General features: G+C 39.8%; 1 long non-coding RNA gene across 1 annotated transcript; it reads right to left on the bottom strand.

Moving 5' to 3' along the window:
* Positions 1–6009: 6009 nt before the first annotated feature.
* Positions 6010–7313, bottom strand: LOC143809438 (uncharacterized). Its single transcript, XR_013222276.1, has 3 exons — positions 7051–7313; positions 6904–6960; positions 6010–6281 (listed from the first exon to the last, which is right to left on the bottom strand). It is a non-coding gene; the product is annotated as an uncharacterized LOC143809438 (long non-coding RNA).
* Positions 7314–10350: the final 3037 nt, after the last annotated feature.

Below are 10350 nucleotides of genomic sequence, written 5' to 3'. Positions count from 1 at the left end.
GGTGCTGTCGTGGCGAAGAGAAAACACCGGATTACGTACCGGTAATGCTCTTTTATAGAGCCACGACAGCACCCCTTCACTTCCCTCCCTTATATATATTAGTTTGCATATGAGCACAAATGAGGGTGATTGGTTCTTGTAAATATTAGTAGTATAAGATTAAATGATAATATAGAATTGCCTACTAATACTGGTGGGCGGTTCCTCGCAATCTCTGTAACCCAAACTGTGGGAGCGAGGGGGACCGCCCCTTTTATCTCTCCGTAGGGTTTCCTGTTCCTAGGGGCGGATCCCCTCTCTCAGTGGGTGCTGTCGTGGCTCTATAAAAGAGCATTACCGGTACGTAATCCGGTGTTTTGTGCATATTCCACACTACTAATGTTAGTAGTGTGTATGTGCAAAATTTCAGCGCTGTAGCTATTAAATTTAAGGGTTAAATGGCAGAAAAAATTGGCGTGGGCTCCCGCGCAATTTTCTCCGCCAGAGTGGTAAAGCCAGTGACTGAGGGCAGATATTAATAGCTTAGAGAGGGTCCATGGTTATTGGCCCCCCCGGCTACAAACATCTGCCCCCAGCCACCCCAGAAAAGGCACATCTGGAAGATGCGCCTATTCTGGCACTTGGCCACTCTCTTCCCACTCCCGTGTAGCGGTGGGATATGGGGTAATGAAGGGTTAATGTCACCTTGCTATTGTAAGGTGACATTAAGCCAGATTAATAATGGAGAGGCGTCAATTATGACACCTATCCATTATTAATCCAATTGTATGAAATGGTTGAAAAAAACACACACACAATATTGCAAAGTATTTTAATGAAATAAACACACAGGTTGTTGTAATATTTTATTGCTCTCTCAATCCACCTGAAGACCGTCGTTCTGTAACAAATTAAAAATAATAAACCAACAATATACATACCTTCCGTAGATCTGTAACGTTCCACGATGTAAATCCATCTGAAGGGGTTAAAATATTTTACAGGCAGGAGCTCTGCTATAATGCAGCTGTGCTCCTGCCTGTAAACCCCGGTGAATGAAGGTAATGTAGGTCAATGACCTATAGTTACCTTCAGTCGCGGTGATGCGCCCTCTGCTGGATGTCCTCATGAACTGGAGCCTGGGAACTTTTTCCCACGCTCGACGTTTTTGCGGCAAAAAAACGCCTCTAGAAATTACTACATGTTGCATTTCTGCAACAAAACGCAAGCATAGAAAAGACGCATGCGTCGTCAAACGCGGCAAAACACATACAAAAAAAACGCATGCATTTTTAATGTTAAATATAGGAAAAAAACGCATGTTTTTTTGCGCTAAAACGCAGCGGCAAAAAAAGCAAATGTGAAACCAGCCTTACAAAACCATTTTTTTAGGGACCACGTCACATTTGAAGTCACTTTAAGGAGTATGATAGAAAATACCCAAAACGGACACCATTCTAAAGACTGAACTCCTCAAGGTGCTCAAAACCACATTCAAGAAGTTTATTAACCCTTCAGGTGCTTCACAGGAATTTTTGAAATGTGGGGAAAAAAATGAACATTTAACTATTATTCACCAAAAAAATTACTTCAGATCCATTTTTTTTTACAGGGTAATGTTTGGAGAGCCCCTGATGTGCCTAAACAGTGAAAGCCCCCAACAAGTGACACTATTTTGGAAACTATATTCCTTAGGGAACTTATCTAGATGTGTATTGAGCACCTTGAACCACTAGGTGCTTTACAGAAGTTTATAACGTTGAGTCGTGAAAATAAAAAAAATCACATTTTCCCCACAAAAATGTTATTTTGGCCCAAAATTTTGCATTTTCATAAGGGTAACAGGAGAAATTGCACCCTACAATTTGTTGTGCAAGTTCTCCTGAGTACGCCAATACCCCATATGTGGGCGAATACTACTTTTGAGGCACAGTGCAAAGCTCAGAAGGGAAGAGGCGCCATATTGGAGTCCAGATTTTGCTGGAATGGTTTGAGGATGCCATGTCAAATTGGCAGAGCCCCTGAAGTGCCAGAACAACAGAAAACTCCCTATATGTGAACTCATTTTACAAACTACACTCCCCAATGAATTCATCTAGGGGTGCAGTGATCATATTGACACCACATGTGCCTCACAGAATTTTATACCACTGAGTAGTGAAAAAAGAAATTATATTTTTACCACTAAAATGTTGTTTTAGACCCATGTTTTTAATTTTTTTAAGAGTTAATAGGACAATACCCTACATGTAATCGGGAAATATCTTTCAGGCACAGTGCAAAGCTCAGAAGGCAAGGAGCGCCAGATTGTTCTGTTATGGTTTTCTTGTGCCATGAAGTCACTGGAAGAGCCTATGAGGTGCCAGAACAGCAGAACTCCCCATAAGTGACCCCATTTTACAAACTCAATGAATTCATCTAGGGGTGCAGTGATCATATCGGCACCATGGGTGTGTCACAGAATTTAATACCATTGGGCAATGAAGAACAAATTACTACATTTTTACCACCAAAATTTTGTTTTAGCCCCAGATTTTGCATTTTCACACAATAAGTGGATAAAATGGCACCACAATTTGTCCCACAATTTCTACTGAACGTGGCAATACCCCATATGTGGATGTAAAGTACTACTTAGCCATATGAAGAGACTCTGGAGGGACGGAGTGCTATTTGCCTCCTGGAGCGCAGATTTTCCCAGAACAGATTACAGACTCTATAAACAGAGCTCCTAATTGCTAGAAGAGAGGAATCTCCCCTCAAGTGACCCCATTTTGGAAAGTATACCCCTGAATTCATCTTCAGGGGTAGTGACAATTTTGACTTCATGGGTATTTTCCAGAAACAAGCAGCAATGAATGTTGCCGAGTGAAAATTGCAAACTGCCGTTGTAGTGACCAGTATGTTATGCCCAGTCCGTGCTTCTGGAGACAAGCACCTGTAAGTTAGGCGGGCTCTCATCACTTCAGGAATGGCAATCGTGGATGCTATATGTGGTTTAGGTACACTGTGGGGCTTAGAAGGGAGGGAGCATTTGGATTTGGGAGTGTAGAATTTGCTGAATTTCTTTTGGCGGGTGAGGAGCCATTTCTCTTCTTCAGAGCCTTTGTGCTACCAGTAACGTGGAAGCCCCTATCTTTCCGTTAACAGATGACGGACCTGAGTGGGGACTTGCTTTTTTTGTGGATTGAGTTGAAGCTTTTATTGGCAATATTTTAGGTAACGTTTGGGATCACATTTATCCAGAGCTGTACGCTGACCTCTTACTTTCCATGTAAATATCTGAGTGACATGGTTCAGATGAAACCCCAGAGCGAACCATTCACTATAATGAGGCAACAAAGTTACTCTGGATTCTGTCTGTCCTCTGTTCAGCATTGTCCTTCATTTCAGAAGTGCGCAAAACTGTGACCGACAGCACTTTTATGCAATCCTAAAAAGACGGACACCGTCGGATCACAGGTCAGACAACGTCCACAGTGCCTCCATCTGCCTCATTATAAGGAACCTGCCAACGGTTCCGTCTGATTCATGTATTTCAGAGATTTTCATGGAAATCCCGGTGCAAGCGCTCAGCGCATAGCACAGAATAAATGTGTGCCGAGCCTTACTGCGATCTTTGGGAGGCAGAATGAAAAAATCAATAACAGGTGAAGAATTGGTTTTATTTATTTTTTACGCCGCGGGTCTCCGATCCAAAGGCAGAGGGGCTGTCAGCCCTCTTTCGGCTCCCGGAATGCTGCAATCGTTTTTGATCGCAGCATTTAAGGGGTTAAAGTGCTGGGAGCGATGTGTGACCGCCCCTGGCACTTAGTGGCGGATGTCAGCAATCAGAATCAGCTGACACCCGGCAGCGATCACCCACGCACAGCCCGTGCGTGCGGGCAATCGTGATGTCATAACAATTCGTCCATGGTCAGATAGGCCCAGGGCACAGGGACATATTATTACGACAAATGTCAGAAAGGGGTTATTGCCCCACATAATATGTGCAAATCAATTGAAAAATAAGCTGAAATCTTTTTGAGTGGAAAAATAAAAATAAAGAACTACAATCATGTGGTTGAATAAATAAGCACGCCCTTAAACTTATATTTGAAGTATGCTTTGAATTTATGACAGCATTCACAGAAAAAATAGATACGCTATGGAGTAGGAGCCAAAAAATGGTTCACAGAAAACCCCAAAATATCTTTGAATCTTTGTGGGGGATTCTTTGCATAATCAATATTTCTTGTCCTACTGTTGAAATCTATAAGGACTATTATAATATACATTGACATGTTTTCTATACCTTTGGTCTATGATAACTGTCTATTAAGACTATCCCCGCATTATAGATTGTATCTATGATCTTCGATTATAAGTCCAAGGTCTATTGTTATTTCCCTCTATGCTACACATTTTGCACTCCATCGCTTTACACTAAAGCTATATATCCCCTCCTATAGTAATTCATTAGGGTGATTTTTGGGATAGCCGTCGAGGAGTGGGGGCACCATATATCATAAACATCTAGGGTGCCAACCTCCGCTGTAAGGCAGGGCCAGAAAACGGTCAGTTCAACCCCCTTTTGCCCCTAGTCTTTATATAAAATACATCTATCCCATTTTTTCTACCCTTTCCCTACAGGGATTTGTATGCTTAGAAGGGCCAGTCGACGCTGTTAGGTAGGGTGCTGATGAGTAATAGGCTATAGGGATAGGCACCTCCCAAGGTCTTTTCTATTAAGTGTATATTTTCTTTGGTGACGGTTTTGTATGCACTAGTTTTTAACAAATTGATTAATAAAAGGTAATTTTTAAATATTTTGTAATTTATTATAGCATTCAGTTTTTTAGGTTAGAAGTATATCAGTACAGCACATCTAGAATTGGCAATGTTTTCTCAGTCTTACATGCAGTATCTCCACATCTGTCAGATTGTGGGATGATCTCCTGTATACAGCACCCTCTTCAGGTCACTCACAGATTATCATTTGAATCCAGATCTGGCCTCAGGCTGGGCTATTCCAAAAGTTTGATCCCCCTCTGGTGAAGCAATTCTTTTGTTGATTTGGAGGTCGCATAAGGGCATTATCAGGCTAAAAGATGAACGTCATCTTCAGCTTTTTAGCAGAAGCCTGAAGGTTTTGTTGAAAATTGACTGATATTTGAAAATGTTTATAATTCAATCTACCTTGACTAAAGCCCCAGTTCCAGCTGTTGCAAACAGCCCCAAGCCATAATGCTGCCTCTATCATGCTTTACTGTGGGTATGGTATTCTTTTGAAGATACAGTGTTGGCTTTACGCCAAACATATCTTTTGGCCTCCTCAAATCATTACATGCCTTTGTTAGATTTGATGTAAGTTTTGGCAAGATATAGACAGACTTGGATGTTTTTCTTTGTAAGAAAAGGCTTCCATATGGCCACCCTGCTCCACAGGCCAGACATATGAAGAATACAGGAGATTGTTGTCACATTCAATACACACCCAGTATTTGCCAGAAATTCCTGCATTACATTTATTGTTGCTTTTGGCTTCCCAGACAATTTTCTTTGTCTTTTCATCAATTTTTGAGGGACATCCAGTTCTAGGTCATGCCAATGTTGTGCCACTTCTTGATGATGCCTTCACAGTGTCCATGGTAGATCTAATACCTTGGAAATTTGTTATACCTTTTTCCTGACTGATAACTTTCAAAAATGAGATCCCTTTGCTGTGTTGTAAGATGTGTTATTCTGAACACAAGCACATCCCCAATTATCAGAGGGTGTTAACACTTATGCAACCACATTGTTTTAGTTTTGCTATTTTTATTTATCCCCACAAAATGGTTTGCCTCTCAATGGATTTACGCAGATTAGATGACTAAAGGAGGTACAAAGTGATTGTGGGAAACTAAGGTTGTAGATAGGAGGGAGAAGGAAGTACAAAGGCGGTCACTGTATATCCAGATATTATATTTAAAATCAAAATCAACAAAAAATATGGAAAATAATTTAAACAATTTAACGTGAACAGAAAAATTACCAAAAGATCTTGGCTTTATTAGCTAAAACTTTTTTTATTGATCAGCCGCTTGAAGGCCATTTTCACATCTTTGTTTTTGAGGCTATAGATTAAAGGATTTATCAAGGGTGTTAATGAAGTATAAAACAGCGTATAAATCTTTTCTGACTCCAGAGAGTATGATGAGGTAGGTCTCAAGTAGACGCAGACTATTGTCATATAAAGAAAGGCAACTGCAGTCATATGAGAAGAACATGTATAGAAGGTTTTATGTCTACCAGCGCTTGAGTGGATCCGTAGAATGGCCCTGATGATGAAGAAATAAGAAGTAAAGGTAAGTGTGAAAGGCAACAAACCAACGAAGATCGACTCTGTGTATATTAAGTGTTCCATTTTGGAGGCCTTGTAGCAGAAGAGCTTCATGATGACCATAAGTTCACAAAAGAAGTGGTTGATCATGTTCGTTTTAAAGCAGTGGATTTCATAGATAATAAAGACTTCTGGAACAACCTCAGAAAAACCAACGACCCAACAGACTGCGACAAGTGTAGAACAGACTCTACAGTTCATGATAATAATGTACCGCAGAGGGTTACAAACCGCAACGTATCGATCGTAACTCATAATGGCAAAGAGCACAAACTCACAGCAGAGGAGGGCTACATAGAAATACATCTGGGTTATACAGGCTGAGAACGAAACAGTATTATCCCCAGTTATGTATGTGATCAGAGTCTTATGCATAGTGACAGTGCTGTAAAATATGTCCATGATGGAAAGGTGAGACAAGAAGTAATACATTGGAGTCTGCAACTGGCGGTCTTTGCAGATTAGCAGTAAAATGACTGAATTTCCAGTCAAAATAGCGAGATATAGTAAAAAAAACAAGAGGAAGATGGGCGTCTGCAGATGAGGCAAATCACTAATACCTTTCATGATGAAAACGTCAACCCAAGTACGATTGTTGTCTTCCATCATATGGCCTGCTGAAGAAAAGAGTGATGAAAACAATGAGTGCCCCTCAACACTATGATAAAATCGACAAAATCCTAAAAGAGCTGATGTATTCCTCACACCTCTCAATTAGCTTCCTCCTCTTTATCTAGCTATGTGTAGCCATTTGGTTACCGTTTGATTTGTGGGGTCAAGGAAAACTGAAATGGCAGCATGGGATTAGAAAAGCATGGCTACCTTCTCCCCAAACAGCGTCACTCCTGCCGGTGGGTTCTGTCTAGTATTGCAGCTCAGTTCCATTACGAAAAAGGAAGCTGTGGAAGTTCTGGCACGGTTTTAGAAAGAAAGTACAATGATTTGTTGGAGGTAGGAGTCAGTCAATAAATATTTCTTTATAGAACACAGCCTATAAAATATGCACCCTCTTATTTATAAAACAGAATTGTGACCTCACAATAGAGCACAGCCTATAAATATGCACATATATATTCATAAAACATAGCCTAGAATTGTATACACATACATTTATGAAGCCCAGAATTGTCTCATCACAGTATGCAAACACATGTTTATTGGCCACAGTTTATCAATGTATCATTTATTACATTTAACATTGTGCAATCTGATGTTTTGTTGGATCGCACTTGGACATAAAATACCGCCGTCTGCACCTGCCCTGAATTGTAACATCTCAATAGAGCTCAGCCTATAAAGCAAAACATAAGAAATGTACTTTATGCCTGAGAAAGCTTCCTCTGAATTGCTACTATTTCCAGTGGAAAATTAAATATCAGAAGCTATTGCAAAGTTGCAACATTTTTCATTTTAGAGGCAATAAATTAATGAAAAATAGTGGTTTTGAAGGTGGACATAGCGTTATGTTAAAATACATAAGTAAATAAAAACCTCAGATGAGGTAAAGTTTTAGCTACTGCACCAGTCTGGAAGTCAACTAACGAGTGGATGTGTATTGAATAGAGCTGAGCGAACGTGTTCGGATAAGGTGTTATCCGAGTGACTTTGGCATGCCCAAAAAATATGCTTGAGTCCCAGCAGCTGTATGTCATGCACACATGCAGGGATTGTCTGTTTATTAGGCAACCCTTGCATGTGTTGCGGCTATTGAGCAACCACGAAACATGAAACATTATTCGAGCATGCCGAAGACGTTTTTAAAGGTTTTGAAAACTTCGCTTCAAAACCACATCAAAAAGAACTCTTGAAAGTATGGTGGATCTGAAAACCTCATCACAAACCACCTGGCCCCTGACGTAGAATTCTTTTTTTAAAAAACCACATCAAATTAGTCTTCCTCTTTTAAAAAACATACTCTTGAAGATCTAGAAGGATCCAATAGCACTCAGAAATGACTAATAAACAAAAAAACTTGTGGCATAATCCATGTAGTTCATACATAAATGAGACAACTCTTAAAAGGGTTGTCCACTACTAGAGAACCTATTTTTCGAAATAGCCTCACAGTGCAAAACAAAATGAAAAAATAAAACGTAATACTTACCAAGAATATTTACATGAAAATATGCAAGGCTCAAAATCAATAAAAAAAAATTTCTTTACACCCCCTGATGAAACTTGACGCGAAACACATGTTGGATGCATTTTCTTTGATAGGTAAAGTGCACTCAATGCCACTTTTCTTAACAGCTTCATAGTTCAAAACAAAATTAAAAAATAAAACTTAATGCTTATTAATCGTAAAGTGAAGCGGAATATGTTGGCGCCATGTTAATAAAATTATTATTATCTCCTGAGCCGGCACCTTTCCTCCCATCTCCGTCATTGTTTCGCCAATCAGCCAGTGAAGTCACTGTTGTACAACATGGCATGTAATTGGGAAACAGTTTTACAAAAGTGACAGTTTGATTTATTTAGCAGTTATATTTTATTGGAATGAGACACGAATGTTTGTATTAATTCTCTAGAGGTTTTACATTATATTACATCGTACAAACAATTGCTAATAAAGTGACGTTTTGAATGTTTCATTCATTTTGACAGGATCTATATATTGTAACTAATTGTCTTGAAGTTTCTCTTTGTGGTTACTTCGACTGTAAGGCTTCTTTTACACATACTGTTGTTTTGAGGCCCGATTTTGCAGCCCCATTAGATTTCTATGGGGCCGCAAAAACGGCCCGCAACAATTTCATGGTGCGCCATATGGCCGTGAGGGCCGCATTTATGGACATGGCCCCCATTGATTTTCAATGGGGGCTGCAAAAACAATGGAAGTTTGTTTTTGCGGTGCACCGTGATTTCTGGTTTTGCAGAACGCCTTTTTTTTCCAATACTATTTCCATAGTATTGGAAACTTGAAAAATGGCGATCCACAAGTTTTTTTGTAGTCCGTTATTGCGGCAGACCATAAAAAATCAATGGGGGCCGCAAAAACAACGGAAGTTTGTTTTTGCAGTGCATCGTGGCTTCCAGTTTTGCAGAACGCCGTTTTTTTTCCAATACTATTTCCATAGAATTGGAAACCTGAAAAACGGCGATCCGCAAGTTTTTTGTGGTCCGTTATTGCAGCAGACCATGTAAATTGCGGCGATACGGCCCGCAAAAAAGGCCTGCAATACCGGGCCGCAAAAAAACACGGTATGTGTAAAATAAGCCTAAGACTAACATACAACTTTCTACTTTTTAAGCATCTTTTAAAGTGATTCAGGAGAACTAGGTTTTTAGGTGAATCCGAATTGTCTATTTGAAAAAAAAGAAAAAGAAAATCTCATATCCTCATATCTGTTTTAACTATGCATTAATTCTCTGGATGATCCAACATATTTTGCATTTCCAACAAGCACATCAGCAATATTTTAGTGCCATTGATTCCTATACCTATTTTTTTAAAAAAATGTTAAACATAATGTGCAAAATTAAAACATTTTATATAACAATTTATCATAGTGAATGTGAAGATGTTACCTGCTTTGCCAGTGCCAGGATCCGCTCTACAACTTTGCCTCCATTATTTATGCTATTTGGGTATTTTCAGAGAAGTCTCTCATAGGGAACAGTGACTCAGGGGGCCAAAACCCTGGACGAAAAGCAACCTTTTGCAACATGATGCAATCAGTTATTTGTCACTAATTTGGAAATGTTAGTACAACTTTTTAGTGTTTTTCCTATCAAAAGTTTTGTGCAGGATTGGACAACATACAGTGGGTACAGAAAGTATTCAAACCCTAGTACAGCCATGAGTCTTCTTGGGAATGATGCAACAAGTTTTTCACACCTGGATTTGGGGATCCTCTGCCATTCTTCCTTGCAGATCCTCTCCAGTTCCATCAGGCTGGATGGTGAACGTTGGTGGACAGCCATTTTCAGGTTTCTCCAGAGATGCTCCATTGGGTTTAGGTCAGGGCTCTGTCTGGGCCAGTCAAGAATGGTCGCAGAGTTGTTCT

The sequence above is a fragment of the Ranitomeya variabilis genome, chromosome 2 (genome assembly GCF_051348905.1).
Source record: "Ranitomeya variabilis isolate aRanVar5 chromosome 2, aRanVar5.hap1, whole genome shotgun sequence".
In the NCBI taxonomy this organism is placed as follows: domain Eukaryota; kingdom Metazoa; phylum Chordata; class Amphibia; order Anura; family Dendrobatidae; genus Ranitomeya; species Ranitomeya variabilis.
Note: the sequence above shows the minus strand (reverse complement) of the source record. Positions and strands in the feature narration are given on the sequence as shown.